The 21,018-nt window shown below is 34.6% G+C and overlaps 1 protein-coding gene across 8 annotated transcripts in view; it reads right to left on the minus strand.

Annotated features, from left to right (window-relative positions):
* Positions 1–21,018, minus strand: part of SUPT3H (SPT3 homolog, SAGA and STAGA complex component) — a 276,805-nt gene that overhangs the window by 230,737 nt on the left and 25,050 nt on the right. The window contains exon 1 of one of the 8 annotated variants that reach the window (XM_026845237.1): positions 2,559–2,577. The exons of the other annotated variants lie outside the window; for them this stretch is intronic. The gene's annotated coding sequence lies outside the window, so the exon portion shown is untranslated. Of the gene's footprint in view, positions 1–2,558; positions 2,578–21,018 lie in introns of those variants that run through there. 8 annotated transcript variants of the gene reach the window in all.

Genomic DNA, 21,018 nt, shown 5'->3' on the forward strand with positions numbered 1-21,018 from the left:
TGGGCTTTGAGTTATTATACAATCCAAACTGTTTCAATCAGAAACTCTAAGACTCAGTGTGCAATGATTATTATTAATAATAATTAGCTCCTTGGTTTCTTGATAGAAAAAGGCTATCAACAAGCATTTGTTTAACCACAACAAAAGTATAATTAGCTTATCCCACTTAGTAAATCTGTATGCATGCCAACTCATACCAAACTGCTACTTTTACAAAAAATTGCAATAATACAGATCATTTTTCCAGTCCTTTTTGCACAAAATTTATTTACAATGTATACATAAATGCTCCATGATGGGACTATGGAAAAAAAATGCACACATGACTGATGTCTTGCCCAGAAAGAAAGTCAACATATTAAAAATAAATCTTCAGTCCATGTTTCGAGCTGCATAAAACAGGAAGTGATGTACAAGGTGGTGGTTGCTGTATGGGGACAAGGATGCTCTGATGTGACAATTAGGCTTCAAATACACTGCCTTTCCGTTTCCATGCTTCCTCCTACCAGTCTCCTTAAGACACTGCCTGCAACAGCTGATTAATCATTGTTGATGACTGCAGTTTTTCCCATCCTTCCCGATTTACATCTGTTCAGGCCAATTCAAATATGGTGAGTAAATGAATTAGACATGCAAATTCACGCCCCAGGCTAGAAAGAGAGAGAGGGAAAGAGACAGGGAGAAAGGGAGAGAAAGAAAAAGCCACAGTGTAGGCAGTCCTACTTGGAGTCCTCTGATGTCACAGCCACATGACTCGCTCGCTCCAGTAACAGTGCTTGCAAAAAAAAGGAGTTTTAAAGCTTTTGCTTTTTTGGATTGTGTGAATGCTTCATTCGCCTCACAAACAACCACAGAACCACAAGTGCGGTGCAAACTTTCTCCAGGAGGACAGCAAAGAAGTCTCTGGTTTTTAAATGGTTAATCTCCGCAGGTCACTACCAGCCACTGAGACCAACAGAGTCAGTAAGTGCTCTCTAACCACAGTCTATGCAGTAATAGTAGGTCCTTCAAATATTTGCTCATTCTCTTTTTTTTTTGTTTTGTTTCCTTGCTTTTCACATGTTACCAGAGCTACACAAATTTTTGACAGAGAAAAAACCAACTATAGAGTCTATGCAATCCAGGAACACTGTAAAATTAAAACAAGGTTTGGCTATGGTTTGTGTTTTCAGTTTGAGGATCCAAGAAGTATTTACACCAGAAGGTGAAAGCTCTGCGTGAACCGAGAGGGACTATGGCATCAAACAGCCTGTTCAGTTCAGTGACACCATGTCAGCAAAACTTCTTTTGGGGTAAGTACTGCAATATTTGAGCTTCTGTTTTCCATTGTCGGGAGTTTTCTTACTGTTAACAATGCTGGTTACAGTTATCTAAGCAAAAGCTTGCTGAATGGGACGCTAGGGTGTTAAAATAGCTACCTGGTTTGTGGGGGGAAAAAAGCCACATTAAATAACTTCTGCAGATTTATGAATATGTTAAGCTGACAAACTGAGCAAAATTAAGTCAGTGGCTTAGTCCTTAGTGTTTGACAGCAGGTGTGCTCAGCTGTCACCTGGGTCAAGGTGTAGCTACACAGATTTGGAAGATTTTGATGGGCTCTAGTACAATGTTTAGTATTATCTTAAGGAAAAATATAAAGTATTTAGTCAGTTAACCAACAACAGCACAGAATATCTTACTAAGAACTCTGGTGTAAAGCATAACACTCAGATATAGCCACCATGACTGGTTAATGAAAGATAGTGCAAGAGGCTTAAATTACAGGATTTAAGACTGCTTATTCTCTAAACCTGATGAAAACTAGTAGCATGTAGCACATCCTACCCATACTTGCCTTATCACTGTTTCAGACATCTCATTTTTATGCACATGCATCAGATGAAGTTATCAGTGTAAATCTGCAGTCCTCTAGTCTTTTGTTGCCCTCCTTTCACAGCAAAGCATGTTTGATAATATATTCATTTGTAAAAGCAAATTCTTCTCATTACGCTTCTTATGAACAAGGCAAAATATTCATGCATAAAAATATTAAGATATGAAATAAATAATACATGATTTAACATGCTGATGAATTTAAGCTTTAATTGAAAGTGGGATTTAAAAAGCTCTGTAGAAGATCACTGCCAAATATTTACTTCAATACTGTGAACTGTAAACACAGATTCCTTTAAGAAATCATATATGGATACTGAGGTAATTATTTATATGCACTGCATACATACATGCCCATAAAATTCATAAATATGCTGTAAAATTGCACCTCTATCATTGCTTACTTTGAAAATCTTCTTCCTCTCAGATACAGTCTTAAAATCAGTACAGAGCACCTCACTCACAAAATATTACATAAAACTGAATATGACTTTAAGAGATTTATCTGCAAGTAAAATAAAGTTATATTTTAAAGTATGTTGGAAAATACTGTATTCTAGTCATCCTTGACAAGTAGTAAGAAATATACACAAAATTTTTTTCAAACCATCTTTTACTGAGACAGATCAGGAAAACTAAGTAAAAATTATGAAAAAAAATCAAGAAAAAGAGTTCTGCAAACTTACAAGATTTTCTTAATGGTGTCCATCATGTTGAAACTATGTTGGGACCGCAGCTAAACTTTTTTTTTTTCCTTCCCTGCCCCCCTTCTAAGAAAAACAACAATGCTAGAATCATTTTCAGAATATACATCCTGATTAAGCTTGTATTGTAATGGACTGATGACTGGAGTTCCTTTTACCCCTCCTACTTCACACACTTTGAGTGGTTCCCAGTTAAGCACATGAATAAGCTCTAAGACCGTGTGTAGGAAAAGAAATGCAGAAGAGCTTCTTCCAGGACAGAGACCAATTTAATTTATGATCTATAGATACCAGAAGAGATAACACAACCTGTGGCTGGTTATGTAGCTATAATACACTGAACACTGAGCTGAAATGCTAACGCAAAACTGGTAAGCAGCTTTTCTACTGAAACTGCTGTCTTAATGAAGCACAGCAGAAGCATAGCCAGACCACATTATCCCAGTGTTTACAACAGGAAATACAGTTTACATGTATAGGGACTTTCTTTTGCTTTTACTTCCAAAAGAGATTAGAAGAAATTTAGTTGGCTAAAATTATCAAAACACAGAGTGCTGACTGCTTAATTCATCTACTTTTGATCATTCCTAAAGCGAGGGAGAAGTACTGTAACGTGAATAATACTTTACCCCGGACTTCACTAAATAGGGTTGGGTACACAAATTTCACTTTGGACACAAACAATAGATGCAAGGAACTACAAAAAAATCTCACCAACTCTATCAATATGTAAGCAATATAACTTAAGCTGAAAACAAAACTAAAAAACCCAGCTTTATAAAAAGGAGACAGAGTATATTAAAAAAGAACAAAAGCCAGAAGACCCAAGTTACTCATGAATTTGCTGTTTCCTACCAATGGTGCAGCAGTACGTCAGAAAGCACAATCTGTTCTTCCTTTCTATACTGCCTATATCTCCTTCTACTCCCATTTCCACCTTATTCTTTTCAGGGCTGTTGAATTTAATTATGTTTCTCTTCAAGAATTAACTGATGAAACATAATGATGAGTAATAATAGGGAAGGAAAACAGCTCTGTGATGATTAACTTGCATGGCTGCTAATATTTGCAATTAACCATATTTCTGAAAATTCTTATTTCCCTTGGTTTTGTCTATGTGGTTTTGACTTCATATGAAAGAGAAAACAAAGAGTAGCGAAGAGGTATGATCCTTTCCTAATTAATACAAACATATACATTCCTCTACAATTAGCACATTTGAATTAACTAAATACTATGTCTCATACCCAGACTATTTCTACCTTATGCTAGTTAGACACAGGTTTTGCTATTGATACAAAGGTTTTGACTGCATCATGCCTATATAAACCTTCTTTTTTAATCTAAGTGCATTCATTTCAACCAGCAAAGGTTATTACATTCACATCCATATCATTTGAAGAAAAAAAAAAAATGCTCAAAATAAAGATTATGCAAAAAAACAAACAGCATATTTATTAGAAAATTTGGTAAACAATGTTTACACAAAGTATTTCAGAAAATCAAAAACTTTTGAAATGCCTCCCACAACAGTTATAATATTAAAAAAAAAAGTTTTCAAATATGTTATGTGCCTCTTCATAGGAAGATTTCACCAAAGAAAGCAAATCAGATCAAAATTTGGCTGCTAATTTAATCATTTATTTCACAAGCAACTTCTGGGAGCTGATCCCAATAGACAGATACGGTAAATCTAAATGAAAGTCTTCAAGTTAACAACAAAAAATTTTCTCAGCTTATTTTGAAATACTACTCAGTATCTTCTCATTTATTCTTCAAAAAACTAAACCTTCTGTAGATTTCAATTCTCAATTGTTTTACTACTGGGTAAGGAACCTTAGTTTTTTATTTTAATTAAGATATTGATGAGAAAAAGAGATCTTTTTTCATTAACTGTGTATATAAAGCAGAAATCTTCTATATGTTCCAGATCTGTTTAACATATTCATATTATTTTCAATGTTAAGCAAAATCTCAGGAATCACCAACATTTACTTAAAATATAATTCAAAATACTAGGATTTTTAAAAAATAATACTGAAAACTATGCAAGAATAACTATTCTTATGTGCATTAAGCAAGTTGCAAGCTTCTCACTAAGGCTTTCGGTATATGAAACCCCTAAACCAGGCAGAATTGCACTGGACCATTTATAGGATTGTTGGACAGCAAAATGCATTGATCTGTTTAATTATCTGTCTCAAGTGAACTATTAATAGCCAATATTGTTTAAATCACCTACGCTGACGTAAAATTCACTAATATTGAAATGTTCCAGTTTGTTAGAAGAACATCAAAATATCTGACCATTAAATAAACTGAGAGAAGAAAAAAAAAACACCCTAACTCATTAGGGGCACTAAGATTTTATCAAACATACAGGATTAATCTCTATTGAATAGAAGCATTCACAAATCAAAACTTATTCCACTTCAATACTTTCATGCAGTGCTAATCAATTACAACCTTTTCTAGTTATTCAAAATCCATGTGCTTTTAATTTTATTCACTGGTGGTCTAAAATATAATATTCAAGCCAAGCTAAGTCATTCTGTATTGCAACTTTGCTTTTTTTCAATAAATATTCATCTAGAGGTTTTCTTAGAGAGAACTGCTCATATGAAGACTGTGGTAATATTTTTATACTGTACCTCCTTGTTGAAGCAAAAGGTTAGGGGTTACCTAAATACCTCAACTGTATATACAAAAAAAGGAAAAGGTAAGTATTCACATGAAAAATCCAAAGGGACTATATTATTTATTTTTGCATTTCCTATGATTAATGATGCACCAGTGCATACTTGAAAACTGAAGTCAAAATAGGGTAACACCTCAAATTCCTTTACAAACTGTACAAATATCAAACTTCCATGCTGTATTAACTACTCTACCAGAAATATTTAAAGGCTCTGCCACCCCACATTAAGAGCTTAACAATAATACTGAAATTCCTCTCAAGCAGTGTGATTTCTTGGTCATGGTCAGACTAATATTAATCTTAAAATTGCACCTTATCCCTTTCTTTTTCCTGATTGCTTTTCAGAACACAGTTGTACTTTTTTACGAATAACAAGAAGCTCAGAACAGACTTAAGTAAATAATGAACATCTAATACTGTATCCATTTAAGTATAAAGGGAAAAGTAAAACAGTAAATAATTCTTGCAAGAGATGCTAACTATGCAGCGCAGACAGTTCAAAAGAACAAACAGAAGCTCGATAATAACTGTGTTTAAGGATGTGTCACACCTTGTGGCACACACCCATCAACGTGTAGCATTAACAACTAAGAAATACTTTCTAAAACTGTAAGTTAACACAAGAAGATGAAAATACAAGTAATGTTTCTTATTTTTTTTTATGCACAAATCAAATACACTCTGGTGGAAATTAAAGCAGAGAGGGAAGGGAGGAATCATCCTGTGCTTGCCAGGCTGCAAAGGTGCTGAGCACCCACATTTCTCCCCCTTGGCTGCCACAGGAGCCTACAGCAGCTGTCAGTGCTGGGTACCTCTTGAAAATTAGACCCTGTGCATGTTTTACTCTATGTACCTAATAAAAATCAACATTGTATGTTGGAGGTGATGGAGTTGGTTCTGAAAACTCATTAAATACACTCCATTAATAAGAATTACAATAAATTGCCATGTTTAATATGCCCTAGAGTATATAATATTTTAATTAAGGCAGCCTCAAGATAAATAGTGAGTTTAAGATGGTAAAACCTGAAGCATTTTAAGGTCTTAACATCGGCACTGAAAGAATTCAAGTTTCATACAAGCAGTTAAGAAACTGCAGTATGAAAATATTCAACTGTTAAATATAAAAAGTTAATCTGTCTAAATGGAATAAATACAACATTTATTCTGATAATCGTACTCAGAAATAAATTAGTAAACTATGCGCTATTTCAAAGAGATTTACCTTGTAAAATCTGCCGGACTTATGAATGAACCACAGATTTTCATCCAGAGACAGCAGACACCCACAAAATGCAGAAAACATCTATCTCCTCCACCACAGAACCCCCACAAGAAACTACTGCTATCGACAAAATCAATTTCTGCTCATGCTGTATACAATAGCTTAAATTTTTATTGTATACATTTATTTCAAACTGCCTTCTAAAGTCTTATGGGGAACAGACTAAGGAGATCTATCTTCTGCTGTCAGGTGTTTTTGTTTTTAAGTTAATAAAGCTTAAATCTAAGAGCACGTTTCCTTACATAAACATGCTCTCTTCTACAAATAAATATAAGACCTGCCACTTAACATACTGAAAAGCACACCCTAAAGAGAATATTTTAAAGATGAGCACAAAGACAAAATAAACTCTGGTTACTATATCATAAAACAGTTTAACACTTCCAATAAAAAAATCCATTATTCATGCATCTGTTTCCTGTATATATTTTTTATTCTGCTTGTTACCATACTGCGTACTGTTTTAGCCTTCCTCATGTAGCTATAAGTTTCCTATTTCATGTATGAACTTGCCCCAGGAGGGAAAAAAACATAGGTTTTCTACTGACTCACTCACTCCTGAAATCATTTTAATCAGAGCAATTAAGTTATTCCACACAACTTATTCATTATTAAGCATTTCTGTTTATAAAAATTAATTTTAGCATAGCAGAAGATTAAAAAGGGAAAAAGCTATATTTTCCTTTAAATACACATGGTGCTTTAAAAAGAAAGGTATTTTTGTATAATACGTATTGTATTCTTAACAGTTTTCTTTAGGAGTATTTTTTCATCTTTAATAAAATTAACTTTTTTTTTTTTTACAGCAAAGGATAAAAAAATGTTTCTTCTGCTGTCTGTCTCTCTTTAAAATGCCATATTCTTTAAGGTCAGGCAGTTCTAGAATTAACAATAGTTTTAAGTTTTAATATGTTATAGCTAAAACTCCATGGCAAAAATCTTTTGGCAGGAATTCATTCAAATATGGTTACTATATTTGTGATAGACACTAGCTTGTTTCACATATTATATTTCATCAGAATTGCAAGTATTTCATAATGACCTAAAATTTATTGTCATTCATTTTCTTGAATAAGGAAAGTTAAAAGCTGATGACCTTACATACATTTATTTTCCCCAGAATTTATCTGAACCATAAGTGTGCCAAACCATTGTTTACTTATCCCTCATAGTCAGATATCTTACATCTAAATCCACTCTGTGGTTTACTAAAACAGAAAGACAGAGCCACTGCCAGTTACATAACATTTTATTGTTCAGAGGAAAAGGACCCAGCCTCAATCACAATGAAAATTAACACTAATAAGATGTGTTTGCATCTGTATGCCTGTATACGCATATAAACCAGTGACCATACGCTGGGTGCAGTTCTGCTGAAAGTGGGTCTGGTATAACAAATTGGATCAGGGCGATGTTAGAAGTCATTCATTATTAATTTTTGGTTTTATTTGTCAAACATTTAATATATATGACCCTATATACGTAAGGGTTGTTTGGGGTTTTTTTAAGGAAAAAGAATATAGACAAATAATTATGCCTAAGTATATTCACTTCCACATACTGTTAAATCCCCAAAATATCTGTAACTCATTTAAATACAAATCAGAAAAGATAGAGTTAAAAAAGCATGCTATTTTAATGTATCCATGTGTGGTATTAGAACAGGATATTCTTTCATTTAAGAAATGTTAATGAGCTGTGTATGCACAAACATGCATGTGTATACAGTTCAAACCTCTAATTCCTACTAATCCATACTTCCAAAATTTTGAAATTCTTCAAGTTAAAAAAAAAAAAAGTAATGGTGTAAATTTAGAAAACGTCTCTATTAGTACAATATTTTCTACCCTAACACTGAAGATGTAAAAGAGAATGTGCTATAGCATTCAGATTTGCCATCAGTACAAACACCTAAAAAAACGGTCACAACTCCTCACATCTCTTTGCTTACTCTGATAATATACCATGTAGGAACTTGCAGCAAGGGTCTTCATATTTGTAAAGAATGTCTATTAATGCTCTAACAGTGTTCTACATAAATTGTAAGCGTTAGTGCTAGTAGCGAAATAATAGATGGCAGAAGTATTCATTTTAGAATACTTGGCAGTATGTCTGATGTTTGGGAGTAACTCTCTTGGTAACTTCTTGCTTCTTCCCATAGTCCCATGAAGAGAGAAACTGCTTCTATGGCCATCAGACTGGTCAGTCTTAACTCACCTCAACTTTCAAAGTGAAACCATACATTTTAGCCAAAGTAGTCTTATTTGTAGGTCAACTGCTGTTTTTGACACAGTAAATATATTTCTTCTGAAAGTGATCAAAATCAAAAAAAAAGCACACCACATTTATGTTGAAAGAATTCTGATGTGAAATGAAGAGTTGCTCTGCCAAGAACCGATATTATCTTGCAACATTATTTTTATATTAATACTATAATACATCAGTAATTTACTATAAATACCAACCTTCATGTAGAATCAGCAATGGTAATTTTACACAGATTAAATAGGATTCAAAGAATTTAAAACAAATTTTAAGACATGACTGAGATAAAAAAAAAAAAAAAACACACCCACCACACACCTAATTCTGAAGACTGTATCAGAATTTACTCTTTTGTTTACCATGTCTCAAAAAGCCTTTTAGATGAGCCGTAATACTAACTGTTACAGTATCAATGCCCTTGCTGCATTTTCTGTATAAATTCCAAGAGTAACTGCTTTCAGTCAAATGTATCATGTATTCAGCTGAGAATCCTCCACCTTTAAACAGAAAACTTTTATGAAAAAAAAGTGTCACATTTGTTCTTTAACACTGAAGGGACGCATAGGGTCTAGGTTAGTGAGTCTTTATTAACAAGCGTTTGATGAATTAATGCTACTAGCTATTGTATAATGTTCAAGCACAGGAGCAGCTTTGTAATAGAGTACTTAAAGTCTGCAGTGTATTTGCTTCCTAACAGAATTTGCAAAATTTGTTTCCTCTAAGGAAAGACCACCAGTATAAATTCACATTAAGAGAGTTCATCATCTGCGTTTTTCCAATCAGCGGTATCAAAGTTTAACTCCGCTGTGTTTGGTTATTTGTGAAATAACCAAGCCATAACAATGAATGGTTTATTTAAAACTGACAGGACCAGAAAGCAGCAACTATTTACTTAGGCGGCGTACCTTAGTATACACCAGTAAAAATGTTCTCTTTTCCCAAAAGGATTTTCTGCATAAAGGGCATTCACTTTGCTTCCTTCCCACCCCTTTTACATCCAACTCTGTACATTCAAAACTAAGTGCTATATTTTTCTTGCTATTCAGTATATTTTTATTTCCCCCTTTCTGATTAAAAGGCATAAACAGAAACACTAAAACAAATTCAGAGGGCACACTCTTTATACCAATATTTTATTAAGGACACCAACATTCAAAAAAAGTCCAGGCATTTGTGAATAATAAAATACCACCATCTAGGTAGTATATAAAAATAAATTTAATTTAGCATCAAATGGGAAGAAATGTATCTTCCACAGCACAAATCATTTTCATACTGGAGCAAGAACAGTTTCATTCTAATGCAAGACTGTGTATTGCATATGCAAGCACTAGAATGACTTTTAATTTTACAATATTTCAGGAAGAGGACCTAAATTCATGCTCTGTTATTCTGTATAGCAATTAATTCAATCATGACCTCATAACAACTTGGGGTTCTAAGCTCATTAAAGTAACAATTTAATATTACCTTTAAAAGCAAAAGCAGAATCTTAGTTACAGCTGAGCCACCTAAATCCAAATTAATACATCTTAAAATAAATTAAGACTTACGCTTGTCCAGATATAAAGATATTATTGTAATACTCATTAGGTACAAAACCAAGGCTTGAAAGAGTATAATTTGTTACTTTAAAATATAATATTAATTTACTAACTAATTTCAAGGCACATGTGTAGTGCACATGTACAAAATCTACTTGATGGAGCCAGCTTACATATACACACACACAAGTTGGAATGTTCCAATCCTGATCAAAGATGTATGTAGCCGGATGTGCGGTTAATTCACTGATCAAATTTTCACAACCGAAAAACATCTTGAAACATATAGTCGTAGTTACCAGTAGTGTGTGCTTCTTACTTTGTTATCCAAACTACTCTTCATCATTTTACAGTTTAGGATGTATCTTAAAAATAATATAACCTCTTTCTCACACTTTAAAAAAAAAAAAAAAAAAAAAAGAAGAAACAAAGCAAAAAGTATTAAGGCATTGGTTTTCAGTTCCAGCATTCTTAAAGGGCACAGTAAGACTGAGTGAAATAAATATAAAATACCCATACAATCTGAACTCTAATCTTAGTGACATGTTCTTACAGTAAGCCTGTGCTCCATAAAACCTATATAAAAATGTCAGGAGCGTAGATGCATAGCACATGCACGCAATGTAAGACACAGATCTGCCCTGTAACAATAATATACAGTAGCTCCTCAATGTGCATGAAAGATTTTAAAATGCACTAAATCTATAAAAAATAGTCTACTGTCAGAATTCAACACTGTCTACTGAATCAACCAGATGTATTGAATAAACACTACTTCATGGCTACTAAATTTTATCAGCTTTATATAAAGTTAGAAGAATTTGAAATAAGAATTGTTTGAAGTCCTCTACCATCACATTTAATCTTCCTTGCTTACTGAACTGGCTATATATATATATTAAATATACATAATATAACAGCTATTCCACTTGATCAGATATGCATAAATAAGAATAATCTAAACAAATTAATAAAGATACTGAGATGGGCAACAATTTTACTACTCTCAACACTAATTTAAAAGACTACTTTTTTTTTTTTTCTTCTTTACATACCTGGTTGTTATCAATTACTGATGTGTCTTCACCCCTTCTTGTTGCAAAACTTCATTTAAAACTTACAGCACACACAGCATAACATTTGAGACCTATATACATGAAAATACTCATTTTTTTCAGTAGCCCAGAAAATATTAAGGTTTTTTTAGGCTGACGATATCTTCACATAGAAACACAGAACGTCTGCAGACAGTAAGAAGCCTTTAGTAAGCCTTTTTGCTGCACCATAATAATCTGATCCAGAAATTCAAGGGTACCTTAAACAACGGGCTACCTGTTCTAGCCATGCTTAGGAATGTGGCCAAATCATTTTTATTGATTTAACCTTTATAGGAATGCTACATATCCTCAGAGCAAAACATTTCTAATGCATTTATAATATGATATACCTCTGAGAAGTTACGAAAAAAAAAAAATAAATCTTAGGACAGATAGTCTAGCCCCCCTCCACTGTTATGTTTTTTTTTCTGATTTAGTGATCAATAGGCATTCAAGTGTTAGAATGTTTTCTGAGTTTGTATGTGTCTGTATTCACAGGATGAACTCAGAAACTGTAACACTCAGGGTAGACAAGACTAATATCTGACCTGTCTTTGTTTAAGGAATAAGAACTGGTGAACTGATAGCCAAGACTCTAAATACTCCTTTCATTCTAGAGTTACACATCAATCATGTTACCTGCAAACATATCAAGTTAAAACTTCCAGAATTTACAGTCCTTTTTGAATAAACTGAGCAGCATGCTAGTTATGTTCAGAGAGCTTACAGAAGGTGGTTTGTGTATCTCACCAGAATTCTTAAAGAAGTACTTCTCAAATTCCCTCTTCATCAGAAATCTATTTCATACATATTTCAAAAATGTCCGACTCATATTCTATTATTTTGAAGCTCAGGTTTGAAAAAATCATGTATTTTAGTATTTGTTGTTCTTTGGAATGTTACAAACCAAACTTGAGTATTACCAGGAATCACTTGTTTTTCAGAAAGTAAACTGTTCCGAGTTGCTTATTATGGGGAACTTCTTAACAGTGTAAAGCAAAAGGGAATACAGTGACTGAAAAGTCAGTCAAACAAAAGCAAATACACTTATGTTATGAATTATGTTAGTTACATTTCTTATAAAAAAGATTGAGGGATGGGAAAGGTATTTGGGTTTTTTTTTAAAATAAAACCACATACATAAATGGAGAAAACCTAGTAATGAAAAATTATAATCACTCCTAATAGCTACTAGCATGCAACTCTAGTATGTTATTCTTCACAACAGAAAGAAGCGTAGCCAGGCACAGTTTAGGTGAGCAATACACTGACACAGATCACCTGTCTTAGTAAGACTTATATCTACAATTTTTCTGAAGACCACAATGTCTAGAAACCACTGATATTAAGGTCTCTCTCATCTACAAAGGAATATGTAGCAATCCTACAAAGAAAGAAAAATATTAAAACAGTTCATTAGTGAGATAAGTGCCTATCTACATAGGTAGACAGTACATACGTCAAAGCAATGAACTGTAATCAGAATGTGTGGCATATCGAAAAAATATTAGTCTGCAAATTCTCCCAGATACTTTTTCTTAAAAGTGCTTGGCTTGTCTTTCAGAAAATACATCACTAATATTTTTCTTCCACTTTTTCTAAGAAGTATTCTAAAGATTAATCCGTACCCAAATATACAACATCCACGCGTAAATACCTTTGACTTACACTTTGCTAAGCCAGATGAAACTAAGATCTTAATGTGACATGCAGCAGTGATTTTTCTGCGGACAGCCTACTTCTATCTTCATTTATGCTGCACATCAAGGATCTGACCAGATGATTGCTTGCATTTATGCAAACCCAGTTTGCCATGTACTACAGTAGACTGAGAGCATTCAGTCAGTTATCACATGCAGACCAGGGACAATATCCATAAATACACAACTAGTAACTCCAAACAAGATCCTAGAAAGATCCTTGAAACATAGCAACCAGACTTAATTGATTTCAACTTTAGTACTTCTAGAATAAAAGATAATGGAGCAAGAGGAAAACAAAACAACCTACAGTTTTTTAGAAAAAAAAAAATCCGTTGGATGATACACATTTGAAAATCTTTGTAACGAACAGCCTCGGGTTGAGAGCTGTATCTCTCTTCCACTGCTACATTACTGAACAGAACTGTTGTCACTTGCCATTACAGTGTACCTCAAGAAAGGACCTAGGCAATACTGAAAAGAAGAGGAATACGTTAGGTAATGCAAATTTTTACAGACAGTGATGATGGAAAAAGGCCTAGTATAAACGCACTAACACTAATAAAACTACTTATAGTAACACACATTTTTTTAATAACATAATAGATACGTTTGCACAAGACGATTTATTAGCATAGTTATCCGGGCAAACAATAACATCTTTGATGCTACAGAAAAGCTGCTCTGTGCTGGTGTGTGAGAAAGGTCAGATGGTGGAAAACTAACTTCATGCACTTAACCTGTAAACTCTTTCCTCTCCTGACTACTAACGAATGTCCTAGCAGGGGAGATCCACAACCTTTCCAAGAACTCACGTAGGGAACCTTTCACTCTGTTCTGATGGAACAGAACACGTGCACATTTACCTTCAAGGGCCTTGGCGTCCATGGCAGCAATCTGAATTAGTCTGTATACGCAGGTTTGCCACGGAAAAATTGCCTCCAGATTTTCAGTTCATAAAGGTTCTATATATACACACACATATCAATACATATATGACTGTAAAAAGCAATGTACTAGACTACTCAAGTCTGCATACTATTAGAAAAGCAACTGTGATATTTCAGGAACCCTGAACTTAATTTCAGTGTTTTGAATAAGGGAAAACAAAGCAAGGAGACAGTAAACTCTGAGAACGTATTTTGCAAGTTGTTTTATAGGGATGCAAACAGGAAAACTGTACAGGTAAGAAAAAGCTATCTTTATGACATGACTGGTATTACACATCAGGCAGAGAAACACCAAAAAATACTTGTCATTGGTACACAGATGGAGGCTTAGGGTGATGGGAGCATTAAGGGTCAGACAATGCACACATTCTGATTATATAATTTGAGTAACACAGCTTATTTTCGTGGCAAATCTGATATTCTTCCACACTTGCCAGTGGATCAATTTTTTGTTTAACAATTCTCCCCATATTTCCAATGATAAAAGTAGAAGAAGAATGTCATTTCACAGGCAAATATTTTCACAGAATCATAGAATCATCTAGGTTGGAAGAGACCTTGAAGATCATTCAGTCCAACCATTAACCTCACACTGACAGTTCCCAACTACACCAGATCCCTCAGCGCTGTGTCAATTCTACTCTTAAACCCCTCCAGGGTTGGGGACTCCACCACCTCCCTGGGCAGCCCATTCCAACACCCAACAACCCCTTCTGGAAAGAAATGCTTCCTAATAGCCAGTCTAAACCTTCCCTGGTGCAACTCATGGCCATTCCCTCTTGTCCTATTGCTTGTTACTTGGTTCAAGAGACTCATCCCCAGTTCTCTGCACCCTCCTTTCAGGGAGCTGTAGAGGGCCAGGAGGTCTCCCCTCAGCCTCCTTTTCTCCAGACTAAACCCCCCCAGTTCCCTCAGCCGCTCCCCAGCAGACCTGTGCTCCAGACCCTGCACCAGCTCCGTTGCCCTTCTCTGGACACGCTCAAGTCATTCAATGGAAATTCAATTTTGACTCCAGCAAACCTGTGTCTTAACACTACTACCCACCTCTCATACTTCTGACCTTCTCAATCTCAGGTCTTGAAAGTAAGTAGTGTAGGTATGGCTCCATTTTCCAATGCCACTTCTTGGCCATTGGTCTTCTTCAAAAGTGTTTCTAAGCAGCTTCACACTTGTCTACTATCCTGCTATCTCCTCTGGTTTTTGATAGAACAGGGCACAGCTCCCACAAGAAGCTGATTCCGAACTTACTTGAATGTATTATGATCATATATCATATTCCTCTACTTTCAAACTTGGCAAAAAGAACATGACCACCTGACTAAAGGTTTTTCAGCTGTCTCATTTTCACATGGCAATGGTTACCTGGCACATCTTTTAGAGGTCCTGGTCTCATGTAGAAGTCAGAGTCACCTAGAAATTCTAGAATCTTAAGGAAACCTGTATCCTTAATTTAGCAAGAATTTTGAAGATTATGTTTTTTCTATATATTTGCTCTGTGCCTACCATAACAAAAATAGTGATCCATAGGTATGACCATTACATGACAACATAAATCAATAACAATAGCAGAATTTTTATAAACAGCATCACCAATTCAGCCTTGCTGAGCATCTGTTTGTTTTAGACCAAAGTAAAACTGTCTCCTTCGAGGCTAACGTATTTTGATGTATATTTAAGAACTCTGTTCTTAAAAAAAAATAAATTTAAAAAGCATACTGATGACTCACATCGTCAGGACTTGGTAATTTTGGTTCTTGTTGGGAAAATGCTTAGCAAACATTGTCAGCAGAATGCTTCCATTTTCTTTGCATAAGCATATTTTAAACCTGAAAATAGCAATGCTAAGAATTGTGCCTTCACCAAATATAGCTGTTCCCTACTTTGGGTAGGATCCTGAAGGTATTTTCAACTAGAAAACTAGTTTTGGCTGCAACTAAAAACTGAATAAAATTCAAACTATTTAAAAACCTCACTGACTTGGTTGTGTCAACAGCACCAGACAGAATTCTGATTAAAAAGAGTTGACTGTTGTGTTCTTTCTAAGCCAGTTTCCTAACAGCACAGTTTATGTGGTATACAAAGCATTGTCCTGCATCTGGTCCTCATACACCAATATTATTCTCTGAAACCACTGCCACGCCTGAGATTCTGAACACACTGAAACAGCCAACCCATAAATACTTGCAGAGTAGCAAGGTGAAAAGACAACCAAGATAGATTAACTAAGAACAAATAATTACATATCAACCTAACTGATTAATTTCACATAAAAACTGACTTTTTAGTAAATATTAAGCATCAAAGCAACTTGGCTTCAGAAAAAAAGGAAAAAAAAAAAAAAAAAGATACTGCCTACATATCATCCAAGGGAACTTGTAAACTCAGAACAGCATAGGTGGTACAGTACAGTGTAGCTGTAGTTGGTAACAATGACTCCATATAAAAACAGAAGATATTTTAAGAGTGCCACAGAGATATCCTATGCTCAGTTTTGTTTAGGTTAATATATTCAGCTTAGATGAGAGAACAAGAACCATATTTATCACAATTTACTATGACATCAAGCTGGACAACACTTAAAGATTTGAAGAGAACACAATAGTCTGGATCAACTCGAGAAAGCCTGAAACAGACAAGTATAGGAATGCAGACTCAGAGAATCAGCTGTTTAAGTAAAGGTGAATAACTGTTTCAAGAACAGTAACTTTGAAAAAAAAAAATCTGTAAATTCAAAAGGGTCACAACTAAACTGGTGGCAGGTGTTCATCTCATTCTCAGAGATGCTATCAAAGTAGAACATGGCTTCTGCATGTCTCACTGAGGAGAAGAGTTCAACAAGAAAATATTTTTACTTTTATATTTTCCCCCCTCCCTTTTGGACACCACCTTTTAAGGGTTGAGGGGGGAAAAAAAAACACCGAAACAGTGGTAGAAATAAGACATTAGTAACAGTTTCAGAATTCATGATCAGTGTGGAAAGGTTAAAGGAACCGAGTTAGCCACTATAAAGTGAATGGTGATCAACTGTTCCTTAGTCTTGTAGTGAAAGACAAAAAGAAATCAGAAGCAAAGGAAGTATAAGAAGACATTTTAAACTATTCAGTATTCCATGACTAGGTTGCAGTTATGCCATGTATGCCGCGACAGAATTTGCCAACTTGGATTTTCTGTGCCTTTTAGGTTTGCAAACCTCCCTGCATAGCTTCTAAAGCCTGTTAGTGTCTTGAGATATTTACTTATTTTTTAAACAGTTAGAACATTGAAATACATCCTCCACATCCAACTTATTTTCACATTATATCCAGAGTCACTATCGCTGATTGGTCCTAGTCTCTCTGCAATCTTGTACAATAAAAAAAGTCAAGTTATCACAGCAATAATTTACCTAGAGAAACTGGGGAGTAACAATCAGAAAAAAATTATGTGGAAATTGCCCAATAATCAGCTTCACTAGAGAGTCTGAAGCAGATGAGACAGCTGGCTTTCAGAAGATTTTGGTAATACAGCATCCTGTCTCAGTGACCCAGACTGGAATAAATGGATTCTTTTGGTTCCCTCCAAGCCCTACACCTCTTGTATTCAGTGACTAACAAGTAACAATCATTGATAAAGGTCAGGGCTTTGGTACATAATCAACTTCCCACAAGAAGTGGGGGAAACCCAGCAGCAACTCAGCTGCTCTGAAGGGTGTGCTCAGGTGCACACGTTTATTCTTCAGCTGGTTATACTATCCCTCAGTGAAAAGGGAAGGAACAACTCTATTTAGGATGGGAAAAGGCATGTATACATGCAAGCATGATAGTGTATAAGGCAGTACAAGTTCACATGCTATATCATTATCCTATATTATTTATGGGGAATCTGTTGGCATGCCCAAAACCTAGCAAGAATTCACATGAGACAGTATCATGAGTCTTGATATCCCTAGATTTCAGTAAAAGGTTTTATTTTAAAATGAATACTCAGCAAAACACTTAAGTACATTCATAACCATTTGTATCTCATTCCCAGCAAAGTCAATACTAATATCCTGCTCAAAATCTGAAATCATCCAGATAATCTGATCAGTCTGCTCTTGATGTGTAAAACACATGTAAAATGTTTCCAGTTCCTATTACTAAATTTGATAAGTGATGCACAACTCATTTTTAATTTGCAATTACAAAATGTCATATAAGAATAGGAGTCACACCTTTTTTTTTTTCCTGTTGAGTGTAATATTTAAATCTCTACCAGATAACTTCAGTTAAGTTTTAAAGTACCCAAAAAATAATAAAAGTGCACATCCTATCTGTAAGAATATACTGAATGGGGATGATTTTTTTTTTTTTTTACATTAACACATTACTAAATGAGAAAACTCAAAAATTCAATGAAAAGTTACTTGGTAGGTTTTGTCCTGCTTCAGTAACACATAGCAGCTGAACCATCAGTTTAGCTAGCTAATTAAGTCATGTTTACAGCTGCTTTTTTTTTTTTTTTTTAAACAGTCAAATGGCAGAAATGGCTAGAGGACTCAACTATGGGCTTCACTGAAGAGTGGGGCTATCCTGGTTCAGATAAATTTTAGAACTCCTTTAAAAAAAAGTTTATCTTTGGTAAAGGACTATCCCTTGTAAATTTTAACAAAGCAGCACAGATTTCTGAAAACCAATAGCTTTGCTAATAAATTACTTTCTATCCTTTCAACTGTAAGTAGATTTGAATTTAGACCACCTTACTTTGGCTTATGTATCAAGTGGATTACTTTAAAACAGAGGTCCTGACCAAGACTTAGAGATAGGACTCCAATTCTTAATCCAAGACTGATCATACCAAACCCCAAGGTTAAGCATATAAAGACAATCATATAGATCCCTCTACCAATAGTCTCAGAATTGAGACATATTGACAGGGTGAAAGGAAAGACTGCACCAACTCACGATTACTTCCTTAAGAAAAAATACTTGCCCTTTCCATTTGGCAAAAAATAAAGACCACTTACACATGTTGTTACATGAATAACCAAGTATATCAGAAGTTCAATAATTGAAATTTTAACTACTGTACTATGTGCAAAAACTAAACTGCAGGGTTTTAAAGTGTGCTGACACTCATTCCTTCAGTCCAAAAACCACTTCTCATTTAGGGTTTTTTTTGAAGTGTAATACTCCCCACAAATTTATCTCAAGCTTTGGCTGTAATAGGTGGACTGCTCTTTGAATTTCTCAACTGCAGTGATAGCTATATTCTTACTAAAATATTCTCAACAACTTTATTTTCATCTACAAAAGAAACGAGTCTTCCACCAATCACAAAACACGTGAATATTATCTCTCTTGTAGTATTGAAGTAGCAACAGCTGTTCTTCATGCTTTTATCACCCCACATTTAAAAGCAACAAAAAGACTACCAAAATAGCAATGACAGCCATCATCAGCTGGAGATGATGTTAGCCTTTCAGTGCACATGAACTGTTAGTGATACTAGCTACCAACACTTGTCTTTAATAGCAGTTGCTTATGCGAGAAACATGTGTCACTCATGGAAAGCCACATGGCAAGCTTACATGTAGGAAATAATGATTAAAAAAGTCTAATTCCTATTTTATTTGTATCAAATAAGACAACTAACTATCTTCACTTGTATGTGAATGGAGGAAATAGTGTTATGACTTCCCTGTTTCAAAAGGATCATAATGATGAATCAATATCCTTCTCTCAAACCCTATGTTGCTACATAGAGAAGTCTTTTTAAGAAAGAAATGAAATGACCTGTATATAGTTCCTCAATCCATGTTTAAATAACTAATTTTCAGAATTTTGGTCTATTTTTCTGGATTAATCTAAACATTAAAAAAAAAAAAGCTGGTGGTTTGGGCTTTTGAATTCTTAAGACAGATAAAAATCAAAGATAAATATTGCCATCCTAACCCCAGCTGCAGAAATATAGTTGACTTTGATTATTCAAACACTGCAGTGCTTTTTCAAAAATAATTATATAATTCATTAGAAGGAACCCCTAGAGTTTCATCTCTCCTTCTATAAATTGATCACTTAATCTTTTCAGTCATCTGAACCATAGCAGGACCCAACAGATACTGAGTTGTCACTTTAAAGTAAGCACTGGGCACATAACTAAAGCACTATGTGAAGGGTCCTACCTGGGCAGGCAGATCCTGCCAGTGCAAACTCACAGGCAGATCTTGTTTTAATAGATTTCTTTCCAAAAGAGAGTCACATTCTTTAAGGAATAAAACTGGCATTTAACAGAGAAACAGAGAATAAAGAAGTTTGCCAACTAGCTACAGAGCCTTTCTCTTGCAAGTCACCAGATATGCATCTAGCCCTGTTTAACATGTATTAAAGCTGGTTCAGTTCAGTAGATTTTCAGTATTCCCTACATAGGCCTACATAATTGCAGTATCAGTTCAGTAGGTATAAACAGAACTAGAAGGGCCTAGTCCAGAACCAACAGTATTTCTGTTACTCTTGTAATAAATGCCAGAGACAATCAGCATTCATACCTCTAGTTTTTAAAGTTAATTTGCATACAGCTATACTTAATTACATGATTTGTATTACACGTTTCAGAGTTACGTAAAATTTGAGTTCCGTAAGTGATCTCTCCGCTATCAAAAGCAAAACGTAATTTACTAGGACATCAGCGGAAGTTTAGGAAGTTAAACAGAAAACGATATTTTTGTGTATTAAAAATAAATCAGAAAGACTACTATGACCATCTTCAAGCTTACATTCCCTCATAGTAGGTAGTATAGAGAAAATTGTTTTCTTACATCAAAGCTTGTAATATGAAGTCATGCTCAATTCTATGGTTCTCAATGTTTACAAAGACAAGGTATTAAAGCCTTAGTCAATAATCACCCCCTTGTATCAGCACACTTGTATCACCAAACCGCAACTA

The sequence above is a fragment of the Athene cunicularia genome, assembly GCF_003259725.1.
Source record: "Athene cunicularia isolate RWA chromosome 3 unlocalized genomic scaffold, athCun1 chr3_part1, whole genome shotgun sequence".
NCBI classification, from domain to species: Eukaryota; Metazoa; Chordata; class Aves; order Strigiformes; family Strigidae; genus Athene; species Athene cunicularia.